Below are 21,473 nucleotides of genomic sequence, written 5' to 3'. Positions count from 1 at the left end.
TTGAAGAGGATGGCTCCGAGTTGCCTGGATAGAAGATGGTTCCGCTCCGGAAGGATGAAGATAGAAGATGCCGCCTAGATGAAGATGTCTGCCGGTCCGGATGTCCTCTTCTGCCCGGATAGGATGAAGACTTCTGCCGGTCCGGATGTCCTCTTCTGTCCCATTGGTGTCCGGCTGGGTGAACACGGCTCAAGGTAGGGTGATCTTCAATGGGGTAGTGTTAGGTTTTTTTTAAGGGGGGATCGGGTGGGTTTTAGAGTAGGGGTGTGTGGGTGGTGGGTTGTAATGTTGGGGTGGGGGTATTGTATTTCTTTTTTTTACAGGTGGTAAAAGAGCTGATTACTTTGGGGCAATGCCCCGCAAAAAGCCCATTTAAGGGCTGTTAAAAGAGCTGATTACTTTGTAATCTAGTTTAGGATAGGGAATTTTATTATTTTGGGGGGGCTTTTTTATTTTATTAGGGGGATTAGATTAGGTGTAATTAGATTAAACTTCTTGTCATTTTTTTTAATTTTTTGTAATTTAGTGTTTGTTTTTTTGGTAATATAGTTTAGTTTATTTAATTGTATTTTATTTTAGATAATTGTAGTTAATTTATTTAATTAATTTATTGATAGTGTAGTGTTAGGTGTATTTGTAACTTAGGTTAGGATTTATTTTACAGGTAATTTTGTTATTATTTTAACTAGGTAGCTATTAAATCGTTATTAACTATTTAATAACTATTGTACCTAGTTAAAATAAATACAAAATTGACTGTAAAATAAATATAAATCCTAAAATAGCTACAATGTAACTATTAGTTATATTGTAGCTATCTTATGGTTTATTTTATAGGTAAGTATTTAGTTTTAAATAGGAATAATTTATTTAATTATAGTAATTTTATTTAGATTTATTAAAATAGATTTAAGTTAGGGGGGTGTTAGGGTTAGGGTTAGACTTAGGTTTAGGGGTTAATACATTTAATATAGTGGTGGTGACGTTGGGGGCGGCAGATTAGGGGTTAATAAGTGTAGGTAGGTGGCTGCGACGTTGGGGGAGGCAGATTAGGGGTTAATAATTGTAGGTAGGTGGCAGCAATGTTAGGGACGGCAGATTAGGGGTTAATAAAATTTATTATAGTGTTTGCGAGGCGGGAGTGCAGCAGTTTAGGGGTTAATACATTTATTATAGTGACGGCGATGTCCGGTCGGCAGATTAGGGGTTAATAAGTGTAGGTAGGTGGCGGCGACGTTGGGGGCGGCAGATTAGGGTTTAATAAATATAATATAGGTGTTGGCGATGTTAGGGGCAGCAGATTAGGGGTTCATAGGGATAATGTAGGTGGCGGCGGTGTCCGGAGCAGCAGATTAGGGGTTAATAGTATAATGCAGGTGACGACGATGTCGGGGGCGGCAGATTAGGGGTTAATAAGTGTAAGGTTAGGGGTGTTTAGACTCGGGGTTCATGTTAGGGTGTTAGGAAACAATGGGGCTGCGTTAAGAGCTGAACGCTGCTTTTTTGCAGGTGTTAGGTTTTTTTTTTCAGCCGTCTCAGCCCCATTGTTTCCTATTGGGAAATTGTGCACCAGCACATTTTGCCAGCTTACCGCTACCATAAGCAACGCTGGTATTACAGTGAGAAGTGGAGCTAAATTTTGCTCAACGCTCACTTTTCTGAGGCTAACGCAGCCATTCAGAAAACTTGTAATACCAGTGTTGTTTAAAGTGAGTGCTGGAAAAAAAAGGCTGGTTAGCAACGCAAGTTTTTACCGACAAAACTTGTAATCTAGCCGAATGTATTTCTGCTATTTGTGAACAAAGGTGATCCCAGAGAAGCTTTTACAACCATTTGTGCCATGATTGCACAAGCAGTATGCAAATAATTTCAGTGAGAAATCCAAAGTTTGTAAAAAATGTAATGACTTTTTTTTTATATGATCGCATTTGGCAATGAAATGTACCAAAATGGGCCTAGATCAATACCTTGGGTTGTCTACTTAAAAAAATATATAATTATTACAGGTAAATAAAAAAAAACAAGGCTCTATTTCTGTTTAAATGGAGTGATAGCAAAAATGCTAAAAATTCACTGGTATTTTGGGTAAGTTCTACTCTGAAATTTGTGGTAGTGAATGGGTTAATGGCATTGCTCCCCTGAAAATCTACGTACACAGAATCAACCCGTACTAAGTTTCAAGAAGCTCACTGAATAGAAGATTGTTTGTTGTGGAATAGATCTGCACAAGGACCTAAGTGTAAGGAGGGAGGGGCAAGCATTAAAATGAAATATAATGTTATTGTTTTAGTTAAATAAAACTATTTAAATTATTATTATTATGGTAAGTTGATCAAATATGAATGATTAACCTATTAAGGGCCAGATTACAAGTGGAGCGCTAAATATCGCTCACAAGAGCGCGCTTTCATAGGCTCCAATGGGAGCCTTGTTCTAATGTCGTCATACATGGCACAGACTCAAATCACAGTAAAGGGGGTAAGTCGTGCAGAGATGGCAGCATATTGTAAATATATATGTATAGGACTGTATGCATATACTGTATATTTGTGTATATTAACACATAACTAAATATGTATATAAGCATATAAATATATATTTACTGGGAACACACAGTTCCTATAGACCGCAATGTAAAGGTACTTTTTAGTGCCGCTGTTTTTTTTCTAACACCCCACAACTGCAGATTTTAGCCCCCAAAAGCTGCTAAGTGCGGTTTTCTTTTTTTTAAAAAAAGCTACATTTAAAAAAAAAAAAAAAGGAAACTAACACTTGATTTTATGGGCATTTGGGGTACATTTATAAAATTAACAAAGCACTTGTAATGGCTGGTTATTTATCGCACGCTCCACTTGTAACCTGGCCCTAAACTGGAGGTAGTTCACCTCCCAACAATTTAATTAATTAATGTCAACGATATATCTATGCATATCTAATAGAAAAAAGTGAGATTTCAGTCTCAAATCTAACAACATATATATTCCACAATAATAGTCTTATTATATAAATGACCCCTTTTAGCTATCGCCCATAGACCTTCCTCTGAGGCAAAATAATTTAGTTATTCCCAAATTCAAGATTGAATTCACTAATGTGATAGGGTAATAAGATTAACTGAGCATGACTGTTTTTAACCAATGAGAATTTAAATCAGGGTACTTAAAGTCTAAAACAGGTGTACTCTCTAGCTATGATTACGGCTGCAAGCCGAAACATGTTAGCTTTTTGTTCTCATGCATATTTTGATGTTATATTTTGTTCTATTTTTGGATGGTACCCCCATGTTTTAACTGTGTGATTACACATAATAAAACTTTTTGTTTTAACCCGCTTTTTGCACTCCTGCTGAAAATGTGTTTTTGGATTATGCATATCTAATGATATATAACCAAATTAGTAATGAACTGAGGTAACTGGAAAAATAATCTGAAAATGTATTAATCTAAAATTGAAAATCATGATTTAAATTGATTTAAATTGGTCTTACTTACTAGTGATTTAAATAGCGATTTAAATCAAATCCGCACTGTTTAGGTAACAATTTTTTCTTTTACCCAGTATATCTACACGACCAATTATACGTAGATAGTAAAATAAAAAAATCAAATTCCTTAAAATACCATATCTCATCCATTTACTACGACATTAATTAGTACGTTGGAAAGCCTAATGCACAGTATTCTAGGAGTTACATAGTGTTCTGAAATTTATAATTCACTATTTCCCTCTCAGTATCGTGCCACTGCGAGTCTGTCAGGGGACTAAGAGGTCCCGGCTTGCTGTTTACGGCACTGTGGGTGCCTTCATTTATGTGAGTTGGCAATCGTTCGTCCTGTTTGTGTCTTTTGCTAGACGTTTCTGTTCTATGAGGCGCCTCCTTTCTGTCTCCACAGGCTTACTGTTCAAACACTTTTATTGGGAGAGCGGCTGTTTTTCCGGATCTTCATTTTCTCTCTGGACTGTCTTTATGTCCGGTTTATTCTCTTAAGGGTTTCACAGTCCTATACGTTTGACATACACAGATCCTTAGTATATATTTCTGTACCAGTTCATTAACCCTTTTGTGACCAGATTTTGTAAACAAATTGAAATCTCGCAATTGTGCATGTGATCGCAAGATTTCAATGATGGGATTGGGTCAGGGGGGCGTCCCTATGATGCTAGATACTTCAGTACAGCCAAACGGCTAGAACGTCCCATGCCGTCCTAATAGCGCTAAAGCACACCTCAGTTAAGACGCCATGGAATGTCCTAACATCGGTAAAAGGTTAATAAGCATTGTTTGTACATATTTTACAGGCTTCTGATAAACAAATACATATTTTATTATTCTAATAATTCCAATTTTAAATGTATGTCATTTTTTCATTTATAGATTTAATTCATGGACAATTCTGGGTAATTAGTGAATTCTCATTTTAGGGCATACAGACACAAGGATCCATAAGCGCACACTTCTGGGTGGTGTCTCTTAGGTAAATGCTACATCAGCACATCCAGTTCTATCCTTATATAGCCGTGCTGTACTAAAGTTATATGCGCAGATTAATGCACTGACCTTCAAACCACATTCACTTATCTAAGCTGGAAATCAACATAAATCATCTGCTGAGACGAGCACATATTATCTCTCATTATTGACCTCCTTGTTAGAAGCAGTCTCTAAAGAAAGCGTAACTACAGTAAACCACAGGAGATGCTCTGTATAGTGTACGGTGGTACAGTCTGTCCTAGTAGCAGCTAGGTTCTACCATCTACAACAGGGGGGGGGGGGGATATTACAGACCTGCTTCCTAAATTAGAAGATAATTAAGAACAACCTAATTACAGAGTCTGGTTGTTAATCATATTAGGCTGAACTGAAAATGTAAAAAGAAAAAAAAAATCACAACCTTATTCAGAGATAGTAATAAACTATGATATTTGTGCCTGTACAGTGTACATGGACCACTAGTAAATGAACCCCCCTGCCTGGGATAAGCTAATAAAGCTGAAATGATGTGCATCAGTGCATTTAAATTTAGAATAAATCATTAAAAATGGCACAAGCGGGGTGTGTCTCTGGGCAGCACCTTGAGGGGTAGCAACATTGGTTGCTCTGTGTTGATTGCTGATAATTTGCCAATTTATCTACAATTTATGAAGCCATCTACTCTGTCTCTCAGGATGTTTCAAACCTGAAATATTCTGAATCTAGATTGGGCCGAATTCTACACGGGCTAACCGATCCGGAGCGCTGAGGCCTACGGAAACCCACGTGCAGGGAGGCCTCCAACTCCCCCTCGGTAAACACTAGATGTATATATGTGCTGTATTCTGCTAAGCTACACCGCACAATCTTTTTTACTATGTTGTAGCTACTTCCAAATTCAAGTTTTTCCTAATCTACCTGGAGGAGATTATGGCGAAGACCGCATGGAAACAGAACATCCTTCCCATTTTACATGAACATTAAAAGAAGAAGTAACCCACGAGGGAAATGAGGGGGCGCTCTAGAAACACAATAGCTATAGTAGATTATAAACCATAAGTAGGTATAAGCCAATACAATTATAAAAAAGTGAATCACAAAACAGGCTTGTGCTGTGCACTAGAGCAAAGTCCCAGAGAATCTTCCAATGGGAATAAAGGATGTCACTGCTGTTCTTCTCCTCCCAGGGTCAGTATAACAGTTCTGGAAAAAATCAGATAGAGGGGCGTCTCATGTGTAGATCATCCAATGGATAAGATAAGCAAAATGAGTACTCACATTTAACAAGAGCACCCTGATGTGTTAGTAGTAACAGCCTGATATCTCAGGGTGTATCACCTCACCCACAACTGGTGTCAGGAACAGACCGGATCTTTAGACGGTATCTAAAGCACGTACTGTGTCTAACCAAGGAGAACAAATGTGCTATCACTATGTGCTAAGTTATAACTTATTTATTTAAAAACAAATTAAAAACATAGGCATCAAGTGATCAGGGCCATATATATGATCCCCTTTACATGCCATGCGTTTCTCAGCTTGTGAACAGCCGTTTATCAGGCATCTAGATGAACATTTCTTAAATCTGGAAAGCCTGTTAAAGGGACAGTTCACCCAAAAAAGTTTATCCCATTTAAATTGTTCCCAATGATCCAGTTTACCTGCTAGAGTGTATTAAATTGTTTACAAGTAACTCCTGTACCTCTATTTTGGCCTTTGAAATAGCTGATTTAGCTTGTGGTATCACAATCTTTACTGAAAGTGTTGATGCCGGAGTCTCAGCTATTGAATAACCTAACACAGTGAACACAGCCAGCAGAAGAAACGACAATCCCAGTGGGGTGCAGGATAGTTAAGTAATAACATGATCATTTTCCATTGTTCTCTCTATGTATTGAGCTTTGGTGTTCCAGACAAATATAACATAAGGAAGCCAGTGTGTGTACACAAAGTGATAACATAATGACATCTGATATTACCTGAAGCTCAACCCATTGTAATAGGCTGTGGTTTAAAAACACAAAACCAGCTAATTAATATACACAAATAAACCTGAAAATGCAATTTCTCATAAATGTTATACTCTGCAGCTGGTAGAACAAGTCATTTAAAATACATTCATATTAAAACAATTTTACAGTGTACTGTCCCTTTAATGCAACTTTTGAAAAACCTTCCCCAGGCTTCTCCCAGGAAGCAGAGGAGCGAGAGCAGCAAACATCTCATGAGAGTCTTAGATCTTGGGACACAGAGCTTTGTTCCAGTGGTGACTCAGGCCTATCATGCAGTGAGGAAGACACAGTGTTACACGATCCACCACCGGGACAGTACAGCTAACAGCAAGTACACTGTATATCACATGGATTGTCTCTTTTTATCTCAATACATCTGTGAGATCTTCCTCTCACATCACTCTACCTGCAAACTTAGCATGGACCATATCGAGGACACCATGAAAACAATGTTGTCACTGCGCTTAGACTTCCGTCCTCACACAGTTAAACTCCTTCTGTTTGAAACTATATATTTCAGAGGACGTGTTCTGGGACTTCTTCATTGCAGATAATCAGACTGTATTTTCTACCAGACAGGAAATTGGATAAGGATTTATGGCCACTACCCTTGCTAGACTATACTCCCTGACAAGTCAGAAGTCTTAATATCAGACTGTTTGCTTTAGTGGTTCGTTTCTTGCTATATAAAGTCCAATATACTTATGTTTAGCTTTAGAGTTTATTTCCCCTTGCTCATCTAGATAATATTGTATTCCCATCTTATCTATTAATAGTTTTACTATACTATCTTATCCTATAGTAGACTCAGATTACTTGCAGTTTACATGAAAATATTGCTCATCAGGTTGAATATTTACTGACTCTAGCTTTACAGATGTCTTATTAACAAAGTGCTATATTGATTTGTCTCTGGGTATAGAAGGCTAATTATTGTTGTGTCTAGCTGTAGAGTTTATCTGGAATTACTTAAGTACTGTAAACATAAATAATAAGTTTCTTACTCTCTCGTGCGTTATTTTCTTGCATATGCTAGAGAGGTGCTACTAGTATTACCTATAGTAACTCTTTCTGATATGATTAGGTTGCCCATACTTTATATTTAAGTTGTTCATCTTCTCCATGCTCAAATGTTATATTTGCACAATATGTCACCATAGATCTAAATCATCATTTGGCTATTGCTCTAGTAAACTTCTCTAATCAGTGTATATGCACATTAACTGTTATAGCTCCTGCAAACATATCTGCCTTTATTAATATGAACCACCTAGCTCTTAAAACTATCATACTCTACAACCAGTGTTAATTTTGACAGCAATTTTCGATTTAGTCTTAGTTTTAGTCGTATTTTAGTCATTTGAATTGTTTTAGTTTTAGTCGGCTTAATCTCGAGTAGATTTTAGTCAACTAAAATCTAAGGGGTTTAGTAAAAGTTTAATGCATTATTTAAGCATTTCTCTATAATTTCCAAACTCATTATATACTCCAGGAGTAAATATCTAATAACCTGTTATTATTTATGGCATTAAGGTTTAAACATGCAATACAGGCACAGATTTAGCCTTTGTGATATGTAACGTCTTTAAAGTGAAGGTCAATTTTCATCAATGAGTGCCCGGTTTTTAAAAATACTTTTAAAAACAGGGGCACTTTCATTGATGAAAATTAACATTGCACTGGATTTGAAGAAATACTTACCTTTTACTCGTGCAATGCCGGATCGACGATCCCCCTCCTTCTTCTTCCTGCTGTAGACCACAGCAATGACGAAACTGTCTTCCTCCAATCACAGCCAGGCATCACGAGCTGGACGCTCTGGGGTGCAAGCCATGATTGGAGGAAGACTTTTTTCGTCATTTCTGACGTCAGTACAGAGGAACTGAGGCTGAGATCGGCGATCCGGCATTGCAGGAGTAAAAGGTAAATATTTCTTCAAATCCAGTGCAATGTTAATTTTCATCAATGAAAGTGCCCCTGTTTTTAAAAGTATTTTTAAAAACCGGGCACTCATTGATGAAAATTGACCTTCACTTTAATAAAATTAAAATGAAATAAAACCAAGTTTCATAAACAAACAGAAGTGCAACTTTAAAATATAAAAAAACAAACTGTAATTGGCTGTAACGCCATTGCACATATTACTAAATATAAAAACGTTATCAGTTCTCTGTTAGTAGTTAAAACAAAAGTAACACAACAAAAAGTTTCTGCAGCTAGCACAGGCACAGCATAACGTAAACCCATACTCGTGGGTTATTATTTCTATAGGGAATCAATTAATTGTTCACAGATTCGAAAACATTTTGGCAACGAAATTAGCACTGTTCTAGAACTTCCAAACTCATTACATACTCCTGGAGTAAAGGTTTATTAACCTGTTTTTAGTTATGGTATTAAGGTTGAACATGCAACACAGATTTAACTGTTGAGGTATAAAACATGTCTTTTTTATCTTAAAATGAAATAAAACCAAGTTTCATAAATAAACAAGAAGAGTAGTAATTAGATATGGATTGATTATAACACCTTGCATAAAGTGTTAATTTTGATAGCAAATTTTGATTTAGTTTTAGGCATAGGCCCATATTTATCAAGGTCTGGTGGACCTGATCTGACACTGTGGATCAGGTCCGCCAGACCTCGCTGAATACGGCGAGCAATACGCTCGCCGTATTCAGCATTGCACCAGCAGCTCACAAGAGCTGCTGGTGCAACGCCGCCCCCTGCAGACTCTTGGCCAATGGGCCGCCAGCAGGGGGTGTCAATCAACCCAATTGTACTTGATCGGGTTGATTTCCGGTGATGTCTGTCCGCCTGCTCAGAGCAGGCGGACAGGTAATGGAGCAGCAGTCTTTGTGACCGCTGCTTCATAACTGCTGTTTCTGGCGAGTCTGAAGACTCGCCAGAAACACGGGCCATCAAGCTCCATTCAGAGCTTGTTAAATAGAGCCCATAGTCTTTTGACTAAAATGACATTTTAGTTTTATCCGATTTTAGTCGACGAAATAAACACTGCTCTACACTAATACAGATAAAAACAGTTCTATTGTGGGGACCCAAATCTCTTTGTTTAACAAACTCTTATAATCTTAATCCTTCTGGTGCTTTGTCAGAAGATGCTCTCAGGATGCGGCCAGGATGGTGCTCAGACAAAATGTTCTTTTAGTATCATTTTAAAGCATGGTTATTCAAAAGTTCTACAATATAGACATTCTATATAATAGCTTGTTGAGGGTAATCATATCCTTTTCTGTTCAAATGTAAGAATTCTAAGTATTCTGAGCCTTTCCATAAGTGTAGTGTGTGTCCCATAAGCATAGCAATACAAGCTCTCCTCCAGTTCTCCTTTGCAAACTCGTACTTCTGTATCAAAATCATTTGGATTTAGCTTATTCATCTATGTGATATATTGCAGATCCGTACATCACATATAATTTTACCAAGAAGCAGGTACTACTTCTATTCCACAAAATAACCCATAAAAATAGATGAGAAAGGATGCCTTTAGGCACAAAGAAAAGGTTAAGTTCAAATGAATGATTATTATTATTATCAGGTATTTGTAGAGCGCCAACAGCTTCCGCAGCGCTATGATACAAATTGAAACATAAAATGTAAGTTTTAATGTTGCTACTTGTTAAAACTAACAGCAGTAAAAGATACAAAAACTTCCTCAGATGGGTGAAGCGTAAGTGAAACACGACCGCGTCAGGGGCCATCTCCGTGATTTTAATCAGCTCTACTAGTTGCTTAATAGAATTTATCTATAATTATTTGATACTTACATAATTATTCATGCCACCACATTCCTGGCGGAAAGCCAGGATGGTGGATAGGTATGGCGGTAATTCTACCGGTACAAATACATGCTACAAAGCTATACTCTAGGATGCTTAAGGGCACATCTTAGCATAGTGGATACATATTAACATTACACCTTATGCCTTATAACAATTTTAACCACACTTACTCTTGTCTTAATTAATTATAAGCTTGAAGAGACATAATTAATTACAGTGCTCTTCAGTCGTTATTATTTAAGTGCCAATATAACCGGTAGTTTTTGAGTATTAATACACTTGACGCTGAAAATTTCTGTTATCTGGCTTAATAAACTGGTTATTTTTTACAGCAAAATAATGCTATGATTTAGCCTTTACTTTAGTTTATATATCTATGGTCTAGAGTTGCTGCTATTTTCTAGTATACTGTTATCGATTGTAAGTTTCGCACTTTACTTATCCTACTAATGCAACCAGTATTGAAGTGTTTTTAACTTTAAAGTGAATGTAAAGTTGAATGAATAAGAGCTTGTTTTTTATAAATACTATTAAAAACAGGGGCCCTTTCATTCATGAAGCTTTACATTGCAGCGTTTTTGAAAAAATACTTACCTTGTCATTGGAAAGTTCTCAGTCCCCAGATGCCACAGTCCAAAAAGCAGCATGATCCGTCCCTGGGGACCTGAGTTACAGCCTGGGAAAGATACGGAGGTGGGGGTGTCCAAAACCCCCAGTTCCCAAGTGAGCTCCCTTCCGGCAATCACCCCACCTCTGGTCCTCCCTAGGGGCTACCAATACCCAAAAGAGCGGAGCTTTGGGGCAAAGGCCCGATGGAGTGACCTGGGGTAAATGTTAGCAGGTGTCCTGGGTGATGCGGCCGACCGGCAGTTCCAGTAGCCCGACCAGCCGAGAAGGGTTTTCCCGGTCAGGGATCAGCTCTTTTGTGAGGAGGTACAAACAACAAAACAGGCAATAGGAAGAGCTTTGGAGAGCGTGTGAGCCATGAAAAGGCCAAATCCAATATAATAATGTATTTGCCAGTAAGTAGGGGGTAGTCTTGGCAGTCTGGTATCCATGACATTATTTATAACTCTAAGACAAGGTCTACAGTTAGAGACATTTTGCTAAGTGAATATAGAAGTATATTTCCTATTGTCAGGGTGCCAGGAATCAGACTGAGACTGAGACGAGAAGTGCAAAAATAATCACACCTTTATTAATAGCAAAAAATAATAAAAAGTCCACAAGTCAAATAACAAGCCAGGAGTCAAAACCAGAGCTGGTAGTCAGACGAGCCGAGTCAGGAGCCAAAGCGAATAGTCAGACGAGCCGGAATCAGGAACAAGGAAAACAGCAGAGTCAGGAACAAGCCAGGGATCAGGAACCAGGAAGGACGTCAGGCAGCCAGGTAAAACACAGGAGCTCTCACAAACAGGTCTGAGACAACGCAAGGGCAAAGCATACTGAACAGAGTCCCTTTAAATTATAAGTGATGACATCACAATTCTGAGACCGCATCCTGTCTCACATGGATGATGCACAACAGGCTGGCCATAAAATGAAGTGTAGGCAATTAGCAGCATCCCCCACAATGCACCAAGACAGGAAGAGAGGTGAGTAAAATGGCTGCCAGCAGCACATGGCAAACACAACAGGGAAAAAACCCTGACAGTACCCTCCCCTCAATGACCCCTCCCCCGCGGAAGGACAAAAGGCTTATTGCGGAAACGGGCATGGAAGGCACGGAGGAGGGCAGGAGCATGAACATCAGAGGAGGGAACCCAAGAACGCTCCTCCGGACCGTAGCCCCTCCAGTGAACCAAATACTGTACACGGCCCCTGGACATACGAGAGTCAATAATGCTGCTGACTCCTCATGGTTGTCAACAAGGATAGGATGGGGACGAGGCAACACAGTGGTAAACCGATTACAAACCAATGGTTTCAAGAGGGAGACATGAAAAACATTGAAGATGCGCATAGCAGGAGAAAGGTCAAGAGCATAAGCCACAGGATTAACCCGTCGGAGTATTCTAAAAGGACCAACATAACGGGGAGCCAATTTATTGGAAGGCACACAAAGGTTCAAGTTGCGGGAGGACAGCCAAACTCTCTCACCAACCTGGTAGGAAGGTGCGGGGAGACGCCTACGATCAGCCTGGAACTTTTGGCACTGCATAGAACAATGAAGGCAATCCTTAATCTGCACCCACGTGGAACGGAGTTGCCGGAGATGCTGTTACAGAAGCATTAGTTATTTTGTTGTGAAGAGCTTATTTCCCAGCAGCAATGCCTGAACCAGCAAGCCAGCGCCTAAGAAGGGCTCCAAGAAAACCGTAACAAGTATCATTTCATAAAGAGTTAACTCTTTTTTTTCAGCTTTTAGAAACTATTGTCTAATCACCTCTGGAGCCAGACTGCTAATTGATAAGATGAACTTGTAAACTTGTTATCTTAAGTACTGTAATCCTATTGTGGCCTGTCAAAGGACAGTGCTCTCTATCTAAATGTGTGATGGGGGATTTTGTGCTTCCCCCCCTCTCCCCCTGGGAGTGCCCTGTGTGCATGTAACCTTAATAAAAAGCAGGCTGGGCATCCCAGTCCTGAGTTCTTGTTTGACCCTCAATCGCAGCGTTGACTCGTTTTTGTGGGCAGAAGGGTATCCTAGCGGTACTGCAGCTAAGGGAGATTATTCTATATTTGCGAGACTCATATAGAATACTATGGAAAGCAGCTTCTCCCCTCTTTAGCAATAGGGATCCAGGCTACTAAGCGGTCCATCTCTCAGCGAGACTAAGGGTAACCGTAACATTTGGCGGCAGCGGCGGGATTTTCCTGGATTTCCTAGGAGAGGTACAGAACGGATGGAGAGCGCTTACGAAAAATTGAAGCGTACAACCCAAAAGGATTTACTTGAAAGCAGAGGGGGGTACGCCAGCAACCGGCCGAGGAGAGAGCTGATCGCAGAATTGACCGAACTGGATCAGAGCTTCACAATGGCGGAAACACCGACCACGATTAGTGACGAAAAAACCAGGATTGTTCGGGAAAGGCTCTCATTATACGGGCCGAACCCCTCCATGGAATTGGTACAGCAGTTGATGGCAGAGGCGGACGAGGATATACGAGAGACTCGAGCCCACGAACTCAACCTAGCGAATGCACACCGCAATGCTGAAGCCCCGCAGGTAATCATCCCTGTCGAAAATGCTGGGAGGCCCAAGATACCCTATGCGGCATTTCGACCCTTCCTAGAGAGCGAGACAGGGATTGATGAATATTTGGCGGACTTCGAAAGGCAATGTGCCCTGCACCAGATTCCCAACAGAGAGTGGCCCACGATATTGTCTGGGAAACTATCCGGGCGAGCCCTGGAAGCCTTTCGTACTCTGGGTGCTGAGGAAGTGACACAGTATGAGCTAGTTAAGGAGACACTGTTGCGACGGTACGCTGTAACTCCGGACACGTATCGCCGACAGTTTCGGGGCACGGAAAAGAAGCCTAACGATACCCATATGGAATGGGCGCACCGAATGCGGAGAGCGGCAAATCACTGGCTGAGCGGAAGTAAAGCGGTGACTGGGGAGGAAATTTTACAATTGTTTCTCTTAGAACATTTTTATAATGGCATGGAACAGCAAGGGAAGGAATGGCTGCGAGACAGGCGGCCTTCTACCTTAGAAGAAGCAGCCAAATTGGCCGATGAACATTATGACTCCCGTCTTCACGAACCCATGAACTACCGAGCTCCAGCACGGGTCGAACCCAGAGAGGTTTACCGTGCACCCCCTCGTACTGAATTCCGAGCCCCGGTGCCCACAAGGCCCGTCCGACACTCAGGACCACCCAATAACAGCTCTGAGCGTCCCAGACCGACTTGCCACCGATGCAAGCAACCAGGGCATTTCATGGCTAGCTGCCCCCTTAATACGCACCAGACACCCAGGAATTACAATTACCCCTCTGGGTCCTATCGTCCGGCCCGGGCCCTCTGTGTTAACCAAGAGGCCCCTATGGAGGGATATGTGGGGCCGCTTCACGAGGCAGACCCTGTATATGCTGCCTCAGATAACCGCCAGCACCATCGGCAGAGGGTATGGCTCGAGGGGCGATCTACCGAGGGATTGCGAGACACAGGGGCTACTATCACGCTGGTACAGAGTCATTTGGTGCCAGAGCACAAGCGATCCGGACAGACTGTGGCCGTTAGAGTGGCGGGGGGGGGGGGATGTGTACAAAATTCCAACAGCTAAAGTGCATCTTGATTGGGGAGCGGGAAAGGGGGCTGTGAACGTGGGCCTAATGGATAATTTACCTGCCGAAGTACTACTGGGCAACGATTTGGGCCCCATGACTTCTGCCTATGCTCCAGTATGCAACAACGAGGCGGACCCAGTGACTACACGGGCCCAAGCCCGGACGGAGCGAGAGCTCTCACCAGTGCGGGAGACACAGGTAAGACCTACCCCGACCTTGCCTGACAGGTTAGGCCCCATACCCTGGGACACCCCAGATGCTTTCGAGGCAGAGTCTAAGACTGACCCGACCTTACAAAAGTACCGGGAACGAGCAGAGACCGGAGGGGGCGGGGCAGATAACGAAACATTCTTATGGGAAAAAGGGAAACTATACCGCTGGACAGAGAAAAGGGGACAGCGTAGGCGACAGCTGGTAGTGCCCCACAAATACCGTCAAGAAATCCTCAAAATAGGCCACGACATCCCCTTAGCAGGCCACCTAGCCGTTACCCGTACCCTACACCGCATTACTCACACGTTCTTTTGGCCAGGGGTGCACGCTGACGTTAGAACTTACTGTAACACCTGCAATGTGTGTCAACGAGTAGGAAGGCGAGGCGATCACCCTAAAGCCCAGCTAGTAAATATGCCCATTGTAGAGGAACCCTTCAGCCGGGTTGCTATTGACCTAGTGGGACCACTGGCTACCCCTAGTCCCTCCGGTAAGCGATACATTCTTACCGTAGTGGACTACGCTACCAGGTACCCAGAGGCTGTCGCCCTATCCAACATACAAGCGGATACGGTAGCGAATGCACTAGTACAGGTGTTCTCCCGGGTAGGATTTCCAAAAGAAATCCTATCCGACCGAGGCACCCAATTTACGGCTGAATTGACCCAACAACTCTGGCAGGTTTGCAAAATTAAGTCCCTCCTGAGCTCCCCATACCACCCCCAGACGAACGGGCTGTGTGAGAGGTTCAATGGGACCCTCAAGCAAATGCTCAAGACGTTCACTCAGGAATACCGAGACTGGGAACGCTTCCTGCCGCACCTCCTATTTGCTTATCGGGAGGTGCCCCAGGAAACGACAGGGTTCTCTCCCTTCGAGTTGCTCTACGGAAGAAAGGTACGGGGACCCCTAAACCTGATCCGGGAGCACTGGGAGGGAGAGATGGAGGCTGACGGTGTCCCCATTGTGCCATACGTGCTGGAACTCAGGGACCGAATGGAGCAATTAGCCAAATCCGTGCGGGCTAATCTCCAGTTGGCCCAGAGAAGACAGAAAGTATGGTACGATCGGGGGGCCCGAAAGAGAATCTTCACCATAGGACAAAAGGTGTTAGTACTTAAGCCGGTGAAGACAGACAAATTGCAGGCGTCCTGGCAGGGTCCCTACCAGATCGTAGAGAAAAGGGGAGACACCACTTATGTGATAGCTAGCTGCCACGACAACAATCTTAGAAAGACATTCCATGTAAACATGCTCAAGGAATATTTTGAGCGGCCAGAGAACGTGACGGCCGTATGTTGTTCCCCTCAGGAAGACCCCGACAGTTTACCCATTCCAGACCTATTAGAAAAGAGCATCCCCACAGGTATAGTGGCGCAGGTTCAGATAGGGGACCGACTTAGCCCCACTGAAAGGGAGCAGCTCAACCAACTCCTCCAGTCTAAACACCTCACCTTCTCCCCGAAGCCAGGGTACACTACTTTAACCACCCACCAGGTAGATACTCCGGGACAAGCTCCCTTGCGCCAGGCTCCGTACCGAATCCCCGAAGCAGTTAGGACAGGAATGAAGAAGGAGATCGATGAGATGCTCCAGCTCAGGGTAATTGAGCCCTCCGATAGTCCCTGGGCCTCCCCAGTTGTCTTGGTGCCCAAGAAAGATGGGACCACCCGGTTCTGCGTAGACTATCGGAGGCTCAATGAAAATACCGTGACGGACGCTTACCCTATGCCCAGGGTAGACGAGCTACTCGATCGTATAGCCAGGGGAAATTACCTGACCACTATTGACCTCTGCAAAGGTTACTGGCAGATTCCCCTGGCCCCGGAGGCTATCCCCAAGTCGGCATTCGTCACCCCATTCGGCTTATATCAGTTTAGGGTAATGCCGTTTGGGATGAAGAATGCCCCAGCTACATTCCAGCGCTTGGTGGATAGGCTCCTGGATGGCTTCCAGAGTTTTGCTTGCGCCTACCTGGACGACATAGCGATCCACAGTGAGTCCTGGGAGGACCACTTAGCTCATGTGGGAATGGTTCTGGATCAGATCCGGGCTGCTGGCCTGACTCTGAAGCCAGAAAAATGCCACTTTGGGATGGCCGAGGTACAGTACCTGGGTCACCGGGTGGGGTGTGGAAAGCAGCGACCAGAGCCGGCCAAAATAGAAGCTGTCGCCAATTGGCCCACCCCCATCACTAAGACTCAGGTCCTAGCCTTCCTGGGCACGGCAGGGTACTATAGACGGTTCGTACCAGACTACAGCACACTTGCCAAACCCCTGACTGACTTGACCAAGAAGAACTTACCTCGACAGGTCCTGTGGTCTCCCCACTGTGAAACGGCTTTCCAGGCTCTCAAAAATGCTCTAATTAACGCTCCTGTCTTGGCGGCCCCAGCCCTTAACAAACGTTTTATCGTCCATACAGATGCTTCCATGTTCGGGCTGGGAGCCGTCCTCAGCCAAGTAGGCGAAGATGGAGGGGAGCATCCAGTTGCCTACATCAGCCGGAAGCTCCTGCCCCGCGAAGTCAGCTATGCAGCGGTCGAAAAGGAGTGTTTGGCTTTGGTGTGGGCATTAAAGAAATTGACTCCCTATTTATATGGTCAGGAGTTCACTCTGGTCACCGACCATAACCCGTTGGTGTGGCTGAACCGGGTCTCTGGAGATAACGGCAGGCTATTACGTTGGAGCTTATCGTTGCAACCCTTCAATTTCACCATTACTTACAGACCTGGGAAACAGAATGGCAACGCCGACGGGTTGTCCAGACAAACCGACCTCAGCCCCGCATAATCAGCGGTCTGGACAGCCTTAGTCTGCCCCGAAAAGGGGTCAGACCGTGTCTGCCAGAGTGTTCCACAGAAAGGGAGCACTGTTACAGAAGCATTAGTTATTTTGTTGTGAAGAGCTTATTTCCCAGCAGCAATGCCTGAACCAGCAAGCCAGCGCCTAAGAAGGGCTCCAAGAAAACCGTAACAAGTATCATTTCATAAAGAGTTAACTCTTTTTTTTCAGCTTTTAGAAACTATTGTCTAATCACCTCTGGAGCCAGACTGCTAATTGATAAGATGAACTTGTAAACTTGTTATCTTAAGTACTGTAATCCTATTGTGGCCTGTCAAAGGACAGTGCTCTCTATCTAAATGTGTGATGGGGGATTTTGTGCTTCCCCCCCTCTCCCCCTGGGAGTGCCCTGTGTGCATGTAACCTTAATAAAAAGCAGGCTGGGCATCCCAGTCCTGAGTTCTTGTTTGACCCTCAATCGCAGCGTTGACTCGTTTTTGTGGGCAGAAGGGTATCCTAGCGGTACTGCAGCTAAGGGAGATTATTCTATATTTGCGAGACTCATATAGAATACTATGGAAAGCAGCTTCTCCCCTCTTTAGCAATAGGGATCCAGGCTACTAAGCGGTCCATCTCTCAGCGAGACTAAGGGTAACCGTAACAGATGCTCCTCCAAAACCGGAATACCCTGAGACATGAATGAATCGGGCAACAAGGATGGTTGAAACCCATAATTCGCCATGAACGGGGATAACTTGGAGGAAGCATTAATAGCACTATTACGAGCAAACTCTGCCCAAGGTAACAGTTCATGGCGAATTATGGGTTTCAGCAACAGAGGAACTGTTCCAGAGCTTGATTAGACCGTTCCGCAGCCCCATTGGATTGAGGGTGATATGCCAAGGAGAAGGAAAGCTGGATCCCCATTTGAGCACAAAAGGAACGTCAAAATCTGGAGACAAACTGGCTACCCCAGTCCGACACTATCTCCTTGGGTAACCCATGTAAACAGAAGACCTCCCGGGCAAAAATTGAAGCAAGCTCCTGAGCGGTAGGCAGCTTCATCAAGGGAATGCAATGTGACATTTTAGAAAAACGGTCAACCACCATAAGGATAACAGTATTGCCATTGGAAACAGGGAGCTCGACAATGAAGTCCATGGAAAAATGTGTCCAAGGACGCTCACCATTGGCAATAGGTTGAAGAAGACATACAGGAAGACGTCGAGGAGTCTTATTCTGTGCACAAACTGAGCAGGAGGCAACATACGCAGCAACATCAGAACGAAGACCTGGCCACCAGAATTGTCGAGTGACAGACCAAATCATTTGGTTCTTGCCTGGGTGACCTGCGGCTTTAGGATAGTGGTAAGTGTGCAAAAGTTTAGTTCGAAGATTCTCAGGAACAAAACACTTACCACTAGGTTTTTCAAGAGGTGAATTGATTTGTGCAGCCAGGATCTCCTTCCCCAAGGAAGAAGTCAAATTAGTACGTATGGTAGCCAAAATATGGTCAGGAGGTATAACAGGAGTAGGTACAGACTCCTCCTTAGACAGAGGCGAAAATTGTCGAGAGAGGGCATCAGCCCTAACATTCTTACTACCAGGCAGGTAGGAGACCAGATAATTAAACCGAGACAAAAATAGTGCCCATCTGGCCTGTCGGGGCGACAAACGTTTTGCTTCAGATAGATAAGTTAAATTCTTGTGGTCAGTAAGAATGAGCACTGGCACGCTAGTACCCTCGAGAAGATGCCTCGATTCCTTAAGTGCCAAAATTATAGCCAGTAATTCCCTGTCGCCAATTTCATAATTGCACTCCGCTGGAGACAATTTCCTAAAGAAGAAACCACACGGATGCAAAGAACCGTCAGGCGTAGGACGTTGAGACAAGAGGGCACCTACTCCAGTCTCAGACGCATCGACCTCAAGAACAAAAGGCAGGACAGGGTTAGGATGAGCGAGAACTGGAGCGGCAGCAAAGGCAGTCTTAAGACTATCAAAGGCCTTAATGGCAGTAGGTGACCAATGGAGTGGATCATTCTCTTTACGGGTCATGTCTGTGATAGGTTTGACCAAGGAAGAAAAGTTTTTAATAAACTTTCTATAGTAATTGGCGAACCCCAAAAAACGTTGAATAGACCGAAGACCAACTGGGCGAGGCCACTGCAGAACTGCAGATAACTTGTCAGGATCCATGGAGAACCCTGCAACGGAGATAACATAACCTAGGAAGGTTACTTGAGTCTGATGGAACTCACATTTCTCGAGTTTACAAAACAGGCCGTTCTCACGTAGTCTCTGAAGTACCCGTGTAACATCAGAACGATGAGCCTCAAGTGTGGGTGAGTGTATGAGGATATTGTCTAAGTACACCACAACACACTGTTGCAACATATCTCGTAGGACATCATTAATAAATTCCTGGAAAACAGCAGGAGCATTACATAGGCCAAAGGGCATTACAAGATACTCATAATGCCCGCTCCTGGTGTTAAATGCTATTTTCCATTCGTGGCCCTCCTTAATCCTAACGAGATTGTACGTTCCTCTCAAATCAAGTTTAGTAAAGACCGTAGCTCCCTTGAGGCGGTCAAAGAGTTCCGTAATAAGCGGAATATTGTAAGCATTCTTAATGGTAAGACGATTAAGACCCCTATAATCGATACATGGTCTTAACTCGCCACCCTTTTTCTTCACAAAGAAGAAGCCAGCCCCTGCAGGAGAGCAGGATTTGCGGATGATCCCCCGCGACAGAGCATCGGCAACATACTCCTCCATAGCACAATTCTCTGCAATAGACAGAGGGTACACCCGGCCCCGAGGAGGAATGGCTCTGGGTTGCAGGTCTATGACACAATCGTAAGACCGGTGAGGAGGCAAAGTACTAGCACGCACTTTGTCAAACACGTCTAGGAACTCTCGGTACTCCTCTGGCAATTGAGATACCGAAGAAGTGCACAAGACTTTAACTGGTTTCCGAAGACAAGTGGAAATACATTGCGGGGACCATGACAAAATTTCGGACCTGCGCCAGTCGAGACTGGGATTGTGCCTTTGGAGCCAGGGATAACCCAGAACAACTGGAAAATGCGGAGAGTTTATCACCTGGAACTGGAGGGTTTCAAAATGGAGAGCCCCAACAGCCATGGACAACGGAGCAGTTTCGTGAGTAACGAGTGCGGGCTGAAGGGGTCTGCCATCAATGGCCTCAATAGCAAGCGGAACGGACCGAGGCAAAACAGGAATGGAGTGCTTTGATACAAAAGCACTGTCAATGAAATTGCCCGCAGCACCGGAGTCAACAAGAGACAAAAAGGACAACCGTGACCAAAGGTTTCTCCTTAAGTGGTTCCGGGGACGAGGATAAACCACCCAAGGTCTGCCCCCGACAGGACCTTAGGTGTGAGCGTTTCTCGGCCGTGTAGGACAAGACTTCAAAAGGTGGCCCTGTAACCCACAATAGAGGCAGAGCCCCTCCCTCCTCCTAAAGGCCCTCTCCGCGGCGGAGAGACGCGTGAATCCCAGCTGCATCGGCGCAGCAGTACCTGGTGACTCGAAATCAGGAGGCATGGGAGGAGAGGGAGGCATGGGTGGGAACTAACACGTAGGAGACAATGGAACAGGAGGCTTCCGTAAGCACTCCTTGAAAGAGGGCCTCTCTCTGAGTCTGATGTCAATTAGGATCAAACAAGACACCAATGCCTCGAGATCCTCTGGTAAATCAACTTCGTCTTTGATCACATCAGAGAGCCCATGAAAGAAGGCGGCAAAAAGGGCTTCATTGTTCCAACCTACCTCTGCAGCAAGCGTATGGAACTCAATAGCATACTGAGCAACAGATCTTGTACCTAGCTGAATGGACATGAGTCGTTTAGCAGCAGAGGAGGAGCGAGCCGGAACATCAAATACCCTTCGAAAGGAGGCCACAAATTCAGGGTAATTTGAAAT

The 21,473-nt window shown here is 43.6% G+C and overlaps 1 long non-coding RNA gene across 1 annotated transcript in view; it reads left to right on the top strand.

Annotated features, from left to right (window-relative positions):
- Window positions 1-21,473, top strand: part of LOC128651484 (uncharacterized) — a 53,415-nt gene continuing 31,942 nt past the window's right edge. Inside the window, exon 1 of the long non-coding RNA XR_008401094.1 lies at window positions 1-194. This is a non-coding gene — a long non-coding RNA (uncharacterized LOC128651484). The remainder of the gene's footprint in view (window positions 195-21,473) is intronic.

This window comes from Bombina bombina, chromosome 3 (assembly GCF_027579735.1).
Source record: "Bombina bombina isolate aBomBom1 chromosome 3, aBomBom1.pri, whole genome shotgun sequence".
NCBI lineage: Eukaryota > Metazoa > Chordata > Amphibia > Anura > Bombinatoridae > Bombina > Bombina bombina.
The sequence above is the reverse complement of the archived record's forward strand: the minus strand, read 5'-3'. Positions and strand labels throughout refer to the sequence as shown.